Source organism: Macrotis lagotis, chromosome 1 (assembly GCF_037893015.1).
Source record: "Macrotis lagotis isolate mMagLag1 chromosome 1, bilby.v1.9.chrom.fasta, whole genome shotgun sequence".
Classification (NCBI taxonomy): domain Eukaryota; kingdom Metazoa; phylum Chordata; class Mammalia; order Peramelemorphia; family Peramelidae; genus Macrotis; species Macrotis lagotis.
In genome coordinates this window covers 314,028,800-314,041,350 of record NC_133658.1, presented here as the reverse complement: position 1 = coordinate 314,041,350, position 12,551 = coordinate 314,028,800, and positions in this window count along the sequence as shown.

The window sequence follows — 12,551 nt, the reverse complement described above, 5'->3', positions numbered from 1 at the left end:
TCGAGCTCTCCTTCCTCTTTGCATACTAGGGGGCTGAAGATTGATATGTCTATTTTATTTTGTTTACCTTCTAGCTAATGCCTTCTGTGAAATGGGTTCAGGGAATAATCTGAAGGCTATGGAGACTTAGAAAATGACCTTTGGTGATAAGTGGCTGAAATGGATCCCTTAATGTGTTCCTAAGCATCCCCCAAATACCTGAAGTAATTAGAGTATAGTAGTGTTAGTTCTGGAGAAGGAAAAAAAAACTCAGGCATCAGTCTTTGGAGAGCATTTTTGGATTTTGTTTATAAGCAGTGTTAGGATTTGTTCTAGGTCTGAGGGGACTAAGATGACCATTCTATGGTTAGGATTAGGGCTAAATCTATGACCAGAATTCAGGTTAAGTCTAGGTATGCATTAACATAGTGGAAATGTTTGAAAAGACATGCTGATTCAATTGCTGGATTGATTCTAATCTTAGATGAGAAAACAGATCTCAAGAAGAACACTGGGGTGGGGAGGGCATTTAGAAATTCACCCTTGGAAAAAGACAAGATTGACATCTTGCCCTTTCCTATTTCCCTACCTAGTCTCCCTAAAAACTAGAGTAGATTTTTCCAATTAATGAGTCATAACCTATATTGCCCTGGAGAGACTTGTGTTGTTGGCAGGAACTGGGAGCTCCTTTGACTAAACTACTGTGTTTCCCTCAAGACTACGATCTACTAATCATAGTGGCCTGGTTAAGAGAATTGTTCCTTCCCATACCATGTTTCTTGCTAAATACAGTTCTAGTCCTTGGCAAAATTGTCAAGTTGGTCCTGGTGTCCTTTTCTCTCCACTTAGGATCATTTCCCTTCTTATCCCCATCATTATATTTTAGGAGATTTAGAGTCAGAGGGGACTAAGAGGTCATCTAACCCAACTCCTTCATTTTACAAATGGGGCAACTGAGGCAAAGTGAGGGACAGTGATTTGCCCAAGGTCACTTTCAAATACATAGTAAATGGCATGATCAGGGCCTGAACTATGTCTGGTTCAACAATTCAATAATTTCAAGAATTCATTATTATCATGAGCAGAAACTACACTTCTTCCTCTGATGAGATATATGGCAGCTCACATACATGAGATATTTTAAGGTCTATAAAAGTATTTTCCACATAATAATCTTGTGAAATAAGTAGGATTGGTGTCTATAGCCCCCATTTTGTAAATGAAACTGAGACTCAGAAGTCTACATATCTAATAGAATAAAAGCTTCTTGAGGATAAAGACTATTTCATTTTTATATTTGTAACCCAGGACATTGCCCAGCACAGAATAGGGTGATTTGACCTCCTGAGTATCAGACTTGGGATTCAGACCCAGGTCTTCTGACCCCCAAACCCAAGGTTCTATACTATATCATGCTGACTATCACTACTGACCTGCCTTTCTCCTTAGCCAGCTGAGACATTGAGAAGCTCTATGAAAAATTAGTCCCCGGTAGTGTTAGGACATGAAACTGCTGTTACCTCTCCCAGAGGGATTTGCATTTTATCAAGGAATAGTAAATTAAAACAAAGAAATGAATTGCTGATGGTAATTTCAGATATCAGTACAAAGCAAGTGGGAATAGAAGTGGCTTTCTATAGTACCACATCCCAGTGAATATCCTCTATAGGAACTCTCCTTCTGCATATGTACATTTATATATACCTATACATACTTATCCAATATATATATATATATATGTATATATATAATATACATATATATATATATGCCATTCACACATATGTATGTGTGTGCCCAACTAAAAATGGTCCAAATTTTGAATCAGAGGACTTGGATTCTTCTAATCCCACCTTTTCCATTTATTGAATGTGTGAACTTGGAAAAATTGATTAACTTCATGAAGTTCAGTTTCTATCTCTTTAAAAAGAGGAATTTGAAGTAGTTGATCTTCTAAGGTCTCTCCCAGTTTGGAATTTATAATTCTAAGATCTTTTGAGATTATAAAGGTAGTCAGGTGACACAGTGGTTCGAGTGCTGAGCCTGGAGTCAGGAAGACTCCTCTTCCTAAGTTCAAATTTGTTCTCACACCAATTATTAGCAGTGTGACCTTGGGCAAGTCACTTAACTGTTTCCCTCAGTTTTCTCACCTATAAAAGGAATTGGAGAAGGAAATGGCAAACCACTCCAACATCTTTGCAAAGAAAATCCTAAATGGGGTCACAAAGAGTTGGACATGGCTGAACAATAACAACAATCTTTTGAGAAGGGTGGGGAGGAAAATTAGTTCCACTGAGAACCACAATTAATAGAAAGACCTTGGAGATTATCCAGTTTAACTTTCTTGTAAAGAAGGAAAAACCGAGTTCTAGAGAAGAGAAACAAATTGTCTATAGTCTCATAACTAGCTGGGGACAGAGTTTGAACTAAAACCCTTGCAGAGAACAGAGAGAGTTTTGATTAAGAGAGTGATCAGGATGATGAAGGGAAGAGAATAAGCATTTATATAGTTCCTACTATATGCTATACATATACACTTTACAAATATTATCTGACCCTCACCACAACCTTGGGAAGTAGGTACAATTATGATCTGTATTTTACAGATCAGGAAAGAGATAAACACTACCCAGGGGATCAAAACTAGTAAACCACCACCTAACTATACTACCATGCTGCCTCCAACTGCATGAAATGACCTGGAAAGCCCTCCACACAAGAATCAGTAGAAGGAATGGAGGATGCTTAGCCTGGAGGAGACTCAAGGGGAGCATGATGACTCTGAGTATTGGAGAAGGAGTATCATGTAGGATGATTATTATTTCTGTAGGATCCCAAGAGATTGAAGATGAGAGAGAGCGGGAGGATGATTGAATGAGCAAGCTGCCAGAAGTGATGGGAATGAATTGGAACCAAGGGCATAAAGGAGAAGGAGGGAAGGCCTCTATCTCTTAGAATCCCTGACTTTCTTTAAGGTCAACTCAAGAACTGCCTCCACTATAAGCAGCCTTTCCAGATCCTTCCAGTAGCCAGTGTCCTTTCATTTCTATTATATACATTTATATAAATGTATATATATATATATATATATATATATATCCATATTATGTGTGTGTATGTGTATTTCTGTGTGGAGGGCAGTTAGGTGGTAGAGTGGATAAGAGCACCTAGAGTTAGGAAGACCCAAGTTCAAATCTAGCTTCAGACATTGTCACTTACTAGCTGGCCTTGGGCCAAGTCACTTAACCCTGATTTCCTTCCATCTAGGGCAATCTCCAGTCAGCCTGATTCATACCTGGCCATTGTATCTGGATGATTTCAGAGGAGAAAGTGAGACTGGTGACTTAGAACAGCATCCCCTAACTCAAATCCAATTCACTTGCTTGTCATGTCCCGATGTCATGGTCTTCTTTGAGAATGCATACACACACACACACACACACACACCCCTCACTAAATGGAGTAGTGGATAGAATGCTGAACCTGAAGTCAGAAAGATTCCTCTTTCTGGGCAAGTCACTTCACTCGGTTTGCCTTAGTTTCCTCATTTGTAAAATGTACTAGAGAAAAAAATGGCAAACTACTCTAGTTTCTTTGTCAAGAAAATCCTAAATGGGGTCTTGAAGAGTCAGACACAACTGAAAAACAACTAAACATTATATATATGCATATATGTAATATATGTAAATCTTATACAAGTTATGTCTGTCTGTCTATCTATCTATCTATCTATCTATATCTTTATATGTCTACATATACAGACTATTTGTTGTTTGTCTTTTATTCTCTCTCTCCTTCTTTCTTTTTTTTTATTTTTGTGAGACAAAGTAATCAAGTGACTTGCCCAAGGTCACAAAAGCTAGTTAAGTATGAAGTATCTGAGGTCTTATTTGAACTCAGGTTTTCCTGCCTCCAAGGCCAGACCTCTATCCACTGCAACACCTAGCTGACCCCTGTCCTTCATTCTTGAAGAAGACAATGCTATAAATATATTGTTATACATATTATAATATATATATGTATATATATATATATGAAATTATAAACATATCCCTCCTCCCCTTCCTCACCCTCCACTATAAGCTTTTAGAAGGCAAAATTTGTTTTTTTTTGGTTTCTCTGGTAACTAGCACATTATTTGACCTGCAGCAGGCACTTAATTCTTATCAAATGCATGTAGTGTGAATGAAATGAATAAAGGGGAAAAACTGGGAACAGTGGATAGAAATCTCAGAGAAATAATTTTTTGAATTGCTTTTCAGAGAAAAACTTGCTTAAAATGAGAACTCCAAAAGTTGAGCATATTCAGGGGTCCTCGTTCCTGGAAGTCTTCAAGCAGAAGCTATATGATGACTTACAGGGATAGATAATGTTGAGATTATTGTTCAGTATAGGATTGAACTAGATGGAGGCTAAGGTCCTTTGCAACTCTGTCTCTGAGCCTATGAAATATATCTTGGGCAAGCCAGGCCTTCTGCCAAGGAAGTGAAAGGAAGACTTATAGAAGGTGAAAAGTTTGGCCCTAGGGTTCTATTGAATTGTCTTTCTGACCGGGGCTTGGTCTATAAGAGGCCACCTGGTATAGTGGACCAGAGTCTAAGACTGACTATGTTCCCTGGGGCAAGTCACTTAATCTCTCAGAGATCTAGGCAATTATCTAAGTACAGAATTGCCTAGGGAAGATGTGTTTTCTTATCTGGGGTTCTTTATAGTAACAGTTCAATCTTTAAGATCCTTTCAGAAGGGAAGGGGAGTTCAGATTTTTCATAATACTAAGAGATTTTAACTTCTGATATGGTAAAAACTCTCTTAAACAAAAGCCCTTTGGCTGTTTCTGAATAATTTTTAAGAATATAAAAGGGTCTTTGAGACCAAAAAGTTTGAAACCTACTGCTCTGTAATATAACAGGGAAAATCACATGTCTGCTCCCCAGAATATTTCTTAGAGCACTTCTAGGGATAATATCCCTCATTAGATCATCAGGATATTTAAGGACAATTCAGTTTCTTAATGATGGAGGGGGAGGGGTGATTATAAGTTTCTCTTTTTGTAATGTGTGAAGGGGGATATGAAAGTATCTCCCCTAATGCATCTTGAAGAAAAGGAGAGAACAGTCCTCAGCATAAGTGCCTCTTCAGCAGCCTTGTCATGCTGAAGTAACCAGCTGGTGAAAAACTACTGATTATTTTAGTATAAAATGGAAAAGAAATGTAAGTCACACAGCTTATGCTAAGAAACACCATCAGAACACAGAGTTGCACTTTACTGTAGTTGCTGAGGTCTGTATTCTTCTAAAGTCATAAGATAGCACTATAGCACTATCATCATAGTTATGGTGCTGATGAGCAATCATGGGGAGGGGTATCTTAACTCCCCCCCCTTTCTTCCCACTTCCCATAGGTGAGAGGAGGCTCTTTATAAGTTTGGAGTCTCACTTACTATAACCATTGGGCAGGGAGATCCCAGAATAACTTGTTCTCTTATTCCTGGGTCTTCTTGGGTATTGGATTGAGAACATGTTAAAGATGGATGAGACAGGATGCCAACATGTCATTTGTCATCACTAATTAATCATTACTCAGAATGGATTTAGTCTCCATGGAAGATTTCTATCAGTTCACTGAGGATCATGGGGTCAGGATGTGGAACTCAGGGAAGGACAAAAGCTTATACTCACTGCATCTATCCCTTTCTAAACCTAATCAGGGAAGGCAGTGAAGAAGAGAAGGCCCCAGCTCCATTTGGAACCAGAGAAGAAAGGGTGACTCAGGGAAAGAAAAGTGTTGAATGACTCAGTAGAAAAAGTACTGGGAGGGGGTGGAGCCAAAATGGCAGCATTTCCCAGATGCTTGTTCCAAGAAACTTCAAAGTCCTTAAAATTATGACTCTAACTAAATTTTGGAGAGACAGAACCCAAAGAAAGACTCATTAAGGCAATTCTCTAGCCCAGGGTAATTTGGAAGATCCGTGGGAAGACTGTTCCATTGGGGTTGAAAGGGGCACAGCCAGGATCCGACTCCATCAGAGCAAATGAGTTCCAGCCTTCCAGTAACAGCCTGCAGGTGTCTGGGTCCCTGGGAGCACCTGGGCTTGTGGCAGCAGAAAACAATATCCAGGACTCCCAATCCAGGGATCACCATGCACAACTTAGAAGATCAGCCAGAAATCTCTGCCAGAGTGAGTACAGAGCACAGGTCAGCATGGTCCTTAGCACAGCCTCAACCTGAAAAATGGAAGCAAACCTGTGGAGTCACCCAACAGGGTGCCACCAAGCAGCTGCTCCCAGAGCACTCAGCCCATGGTAGGTGAGGGGGTTGGGAGAGATTGTCAAGGCCTCTTTGCTATCCCTGGGACAGGACTCTGATACTTTGTCCACATTTAGACTCTGGCCTCAGTCTGTACCCCTCCTCCCCTGCCATAGAACAGGGACCTTCCTCACAGCTCCAGGGAAGAGGGGAGTGCTTGTTGTTATCCACAGATCAGAGCCTCTCATAAGACACTGAAGGAACTGAGGTCCTTGCAGGGTGTCTCAATAACACTAAAAAGCTTGGGAAGTACCTCTAAACCAGGGCAGAGCTTGGGAAATGAATAAAAAGAAAAAAAACAACCTGACCATAGATAATTATTTTGGTCCCTTGGAGGATCAAAACACACCCTTAGAAGATGACAAAGTTCAAACTTCTATATCCAAAGCCTCCAAGAAAAATAGGAATTAGGTTCAGACTGTGGAAGAGCTCAAAAAATCTTTTGAAAATCAAGTAAGGGAGGTAGAAGAAAAATTGGGAAGAGAAATGAGAGCAATGCAGGAAAATTATGATAACCAAGTCAGTAGCTTGGTCAAGGAAATGCAAAAAAATACCAAAAAGAAATAATATGCTGGGGTGGCTAGGTCGCGTAGTGGATAAAGCACCAGCCTTGGAGTCAGGAGTACCTGGGTTCAAATCCAGTCTCAGACACTTAATAATTACCTAGCCGTGTGGCCTTGGGCAAGCCACTTAACCCTGTTTGCCTTGCAAAAAAAAAGAAATAATATGCTAAAAACTAGTTTAGGAAATTGGAAAAAAGCAGTCCAAGAAGTTAATGAGGAGAAGAATGCCTTAAAAAGCAGAACTGGCCAGATGGAACAGGAGATAAGAAAGCTCTCTGAAGAAAACAACTCCTTTATGAAGCTAAGGGACACTAATGACTTTGTGAGGAATCAAGAACCAATAAAACAAAGTCAAAAGAATGAAAAACTTGAATAAAATGTGAACTATCTCATTGGAAAAGCAACTGACTTGGAAAACAGATTCAGAAAAGAAAATCTAAAAATTATTGGGCTACCTGAAAATCAAAACCAGGAAAAGAACTTTGACTTTATTTTTTGAAATTTTTTTTAGGTTTTTGCAAGGAAAATGTGGTTAAATGGCTTGCCCAAGGCCACACGGCTAGGTAATTATTAAGTGTCTGAGGTTGGATTTGAACCCAGGTACTCCTGACTCCAAGGCCGGTGCTCTATCCACTGAGCCACCTAGCCTCCCCCTTTGACTTTATTTTTAAAGAATTTCTACAGGAAACTTGCCCTGATATCCTAGAAGCAGAGAGTGAAATGGAATTTGAGGGAATCCACTGATCTCCTCCTGAAAGAGATCCCCCCAAAATAATTCCTAGGAATAACAGGGCCAAATTCCAGAATACTCAAGTCAAAGAGAAAATATTATAAGCAGCCAGAATGAAACAATCCAAATATCATGGAGCTACAGTCAGGATTAAAAGGATTTATCAGGGACTACATTAAAGGCTCATAGGGCTTGGAATATGATATTCCAGAAGGCAAAAGAGCTTGTATTACAACCAAGAATCAATTACCCAGCAAAACTGAACATTCTCTTCCATGGGAAAAGATGGACATTCAATGAAACAGGGGACTTTCAAGCTTTCCTGTTGAAATGACCAGAATTGAACAGAAAAATTGATCTCCAAGTACAGGACACAGGTGAAGCATAGAAAGGGTAGAAGGGAAAGGCAAATTATGAGGAATTTCATGATGTTGAATTGCTTGTATTCCCTGCTTGGGAAAATGATACTAACTCTTATGAAGTATCTCAATTAATAGAGAAGTTAAAAGGAGAATATCTAGAGAAGGCACAAGAGGAAGCTGAAAATGAAGATATAATATATTATAAAGATGGAGTCAATAGGTGAGAAAGGAATGTACTGGGGAGAAAGGGAAATGAGAGATAGAATGGGCTAAAGTATTTCACATAAAAAGGCAATAAAAAGCTTTCAAAAGAGAGTGAAAGGGGGGAAGGTGAGGGGGGAATGAGTGAACCTTCATTGTCAGTGGAAATGACTGAGAGGAAACAACATACACACTTAATAGGGTATAGGAATCTATCTTACCCTAAAGGAAAAAGGAGAGCAAAGGGATGGGGAAAGGGGATAGGGTGAGGGGAGGGGAGGTATAGGTGATAGAGGAGAGGGAAGATTGTGGGAGAGGGTAATAAGATACAGACACTTTTTTTGTTTTTTGTTGGGTAGCCTGCCCAAGATCAAGTGGTTGGGAGATTGTTGGGTGTCTGGGGAGGGGCTTGGGCTTGGGTCCTCCTGGCCCCTGAGTTGGTGCTCTGTCCTCTGTGTCACTTGGTACTTGGTACTTGCTAATACAATTAGCAATAGCAACTGTGGGAAAAAAAATATGGAAGCAATGTCTCTGATGGACTTACGTTGAAGAATACAGTCCATCCCAGAGACAGAGTTGATAGAATACATTCACAGACTGAAGTACAATTTTTTTTGTTTTCTCTCACTTTATTTTTTGTGGGGGAGGGGGGATTATGTTTATTCTTACAACAAGACTATTTTAGTAATGTGTAAATTCATAAAAATATAAAAAGAAAAACTATTTGGAGTCAGAAGATTCAACATTAACTTACTGGTTGTTTGTGGGAGAATTACTTCACTTCTCTGGGATTCAGTTGCTCCATCTGTAGAGTGAGTCATCTTTGTTCTACCTACCTATGATCATAGATTTAGAAATAGAAGGGATATAAGAGATATTCTAGCCTACCACCCCTATTTTACTGATTAAAAAACAGGCTTAAAGAAATTAAGTGACTTGCTCAAAGTCACACAGTGGTTTAACATTGGTGATCAAATTTAAGTTCTCTGATTCTAAATCTCATTCTCTTTTTTATGTCTCAAAACCTTTTTCTTATAGGATTTTTATGAAGAAAATGTTTCATGAACTTTAGAACACCTATGTAACTTGCATTGTTATTATTAAACAACACCAGCAGATCTACATTTCATTGTGCAGCTATAGGTCTCACAATCCTTTCATTCCTACTCCCCTAGACTGTGAAGATGTAATAAGCTATACCCTTTTATAAGCTTTACCCTTTTATCTCATTTTAAGCCTGAGGCCAACATGATGAATTATGGGGTCCATGTGATTTGACTCTTCTGCTGCTTTTTTGTAATATTCAAAACTTAGGAGTGTGATTGTAACTATTTAGAGACTGGCAGAATCTGGCTCTGTCTTAATTCAAACAGTAATTTTTAGCTAAAATCCTGGTCTCTGTGCTTGAAGGTTACCTGAAAAGTTTGAGTAATAATGAAAGGGTATGTTTCAGTATCTATTAATAAAAAGACATTGGAAGAGAAAGGTGGGGAGAAAAAACATTTTTTTTGGAACTTCCCTCTATCTTTAAGGAAGTTAGCAGGCAGGTGGCACAGTGGTTAAAGTGCCTGACCTAGAGTCAGGAAGACTCATCTCTGTGAGTTCACATCTAGCCTCAGACACTTAATTGTTAAATGATCCTGAGTTAGTCACTTAATCCCTTTAGCCTCAATTTTCTCATCTGTAAAATGAGCTAGAGAAGGAAATGGCAATCCAGTATATTTGCCAAAAATATCCCAAATGGGATCATGAAGAGTTAGACATTACTGAAACATCTGAACAAACAATACAACTGATAGTCTCATCCAGAGTCTTCTGCTCCGAGATGCCTCTAAGATCAATAACTCTTTTCATTTTCCATTTCCTCTCTATTTTCATTTTCTGAGAGAATTCAGTTCTTCTCTTTCTTCCTTCTTTAAAAAAAGGCTTTTGCAAAGGAATATTTTCTTCAAAGATATACCACAGACAAATATACAAACATTTCCTTACATTACCTTAGAGGTGTAATCCCTCTTGTGCCATTCAGTTCCTATATAACTTTTTCCACCAAGTTTTAATCTAAAGGTCCTCTCCCTCTTTCCAAGTCTTGCCTTCTGAAACTTTGATTTCTCAGAGCTTCCTTAGAATCCTGGGTTCCATTGGTCCTCATGTCTTGAGTTCCCAAGTTGGGAACTCTAATACTTGAACCTAGAATTGAAAAGAAAAAATCAAATGAGACCAAAATTCCAATTTTGTTTTTCAGGGAACCAGGGCCCAAGGCAAAGGTGGTCCTTAAGGCTTCTCCTTCCCCATCTTCCTATTGCGAGTGAATAAATCTTTCACTCCTGGTTGATATTGGAAAAAGAGAGAGCTACTGCATAGACAGCTCCAGTTTTGTAACTAATAGAAAGAGGTTACTTCTACCTACATGGTTTGTTTACTATTCAGCTGTGTTTGATTCTACTGGATCCCATAAACATATGACCTTGGGATTTTATTGGCAAAGAATCTGGCATGGTTTGCCATTTCCTTCTCCAGTATGTCACCATTTTACAGATGAGGAACTGAGACAAGTAGGTGTTAAGTGACCTGCTCAGGGTCACATAAGCTGGTTAGTGTCTCAGGGCAATTCTGAACCCAGATCTTTCTCATTTGAGGCCTGGTGCTCTATCCACTGTATCACCTAGCTGTCCCATCTATAAGGTAGACTGATGCAAAATTGCATTCTTGTACCTGTTGTCTAACAGGTCTTTCATGTGGGTTCCTCCACCCTAGGTGCCCCGGCATGTGCATTATACTCTTCTCTCTCTTTGAAAATTTTGTTGTATCCAGCAAATGGGCAATGGTACATTTTGAATAATTCAAGACAGTCCTTTGGGACTTCTGGGGAAGCATAAGTTTCATTGTCCCTTCACTTGCTTTCCAGTTCAATATAGGCATCTCCAAACAGTCAATGTTGCATATATAGTCTCACATGTACAGATGAAAGTCACCATTATTTCCAAATACAATGCTTTGTAAGTTCAACAAACAAGGAATATTTTGAAAAGTTTACCCAAGATTATTGTTTGCTTGGTACCCAACAGATATCTTTCTTGTCAAAAGGCCTTTCTCAATCCAAAAGTAAAGAAAAAAACAAAGGCAAATTGACTTCTTGTTTTGGATAAAAAACTTTGCCCATTGAACTAGGCCCCTAGTCACCACTGATTTTGTGTTTGTTTGTGTGTGTGTGTGTGTGTGAGGACTAAGTGACTTGACCAGGGTCACACACAGCTAGTAAGTATCTGAGGCTGTTTTTGAACTCAGTTCTTCCTATATTTTATCCACACTATGCCATTTATTTAAACCCTCAGCTTAACTTTTTAAATCATCACTCCTTCCTTTATACCAACAAACACTTGAATCTCTGGGTTTAAAACAAGTCTGCTCTTTTATACACAACCTATATGTATCTCCTTAGTCAATACTAACACATTTCCTGTGTTTCTCCATTTTATCCAATAACTTTCAATGACTTCTAAATTAATCAAGGACTTTTTGCACCTGGTAGAAAAGGCTTTGATTGCCCGATTGATTCAGTAGAGGTGTTTAGGCCTTGTTGACATCTAGTTTGTGTTTTTGATTGACTGATTCAGTCAAGAAGGCTGGACCCTCTGTAATTATTGAAGTAGGGCTAGGTAGGGGACAACCCTGTTAAATTACTTTAATTTTACTGAGCAAGAACCACTAATTTCTTTCTGGGTCATCAATACTTTAGTCTCTGTGTTGATGTTAAAAGAATGCCCCCAACTCTAAACAGTGGCCCTAGTGATTACAAAGCTCTCATTTGTTTATATCCTTCAGAGGTGTATCTTGAAGAGGAGGGGAGAGGGAGAGGAGGGAATAGGAAGAGAATGGATGGTTTTTCCTAGCTGGGAAGTTTATCAGTTATTCCCAAACATTTTAAAGTAAAAAAATGAAACACATATCTCTATAGAAAAATAGTATATTATTGTTGTTGTTTAGTTGTTTCCATCCTGCCTAATTTTTCATGATCCCATTTGGAATTTTCTTGACAGTGATACTGGAGTGGTTTTGCTATTTCCTTCTCCAATTCAAATGAGGAAACTGAAAGAAACAAAGTTAGGTGACTTGACCAAAGTCACACAACAACCAAGTCTGAGGTTGAATTTGAACTCAGATCTTCCTGATTCCAAGTCTGGCCCTCTGCACTGAGCCACCTTGCTGACAGTTGTATCGTTAGTATTGTTTTATTGAGAAAACATATAATCACACTCACTGAAAACAGTGAGAAGCACTCTACATTTGAAATCAAAGTACTTTGATTTGAATCACAGCTTTGTTACTAATACTTATATAGACTTGGGTAAGTCACTTCCCTTCTCTGGGTCTCAGTTTTTTCATCTGTAAAATGGAGAGGTTGGACTAGAT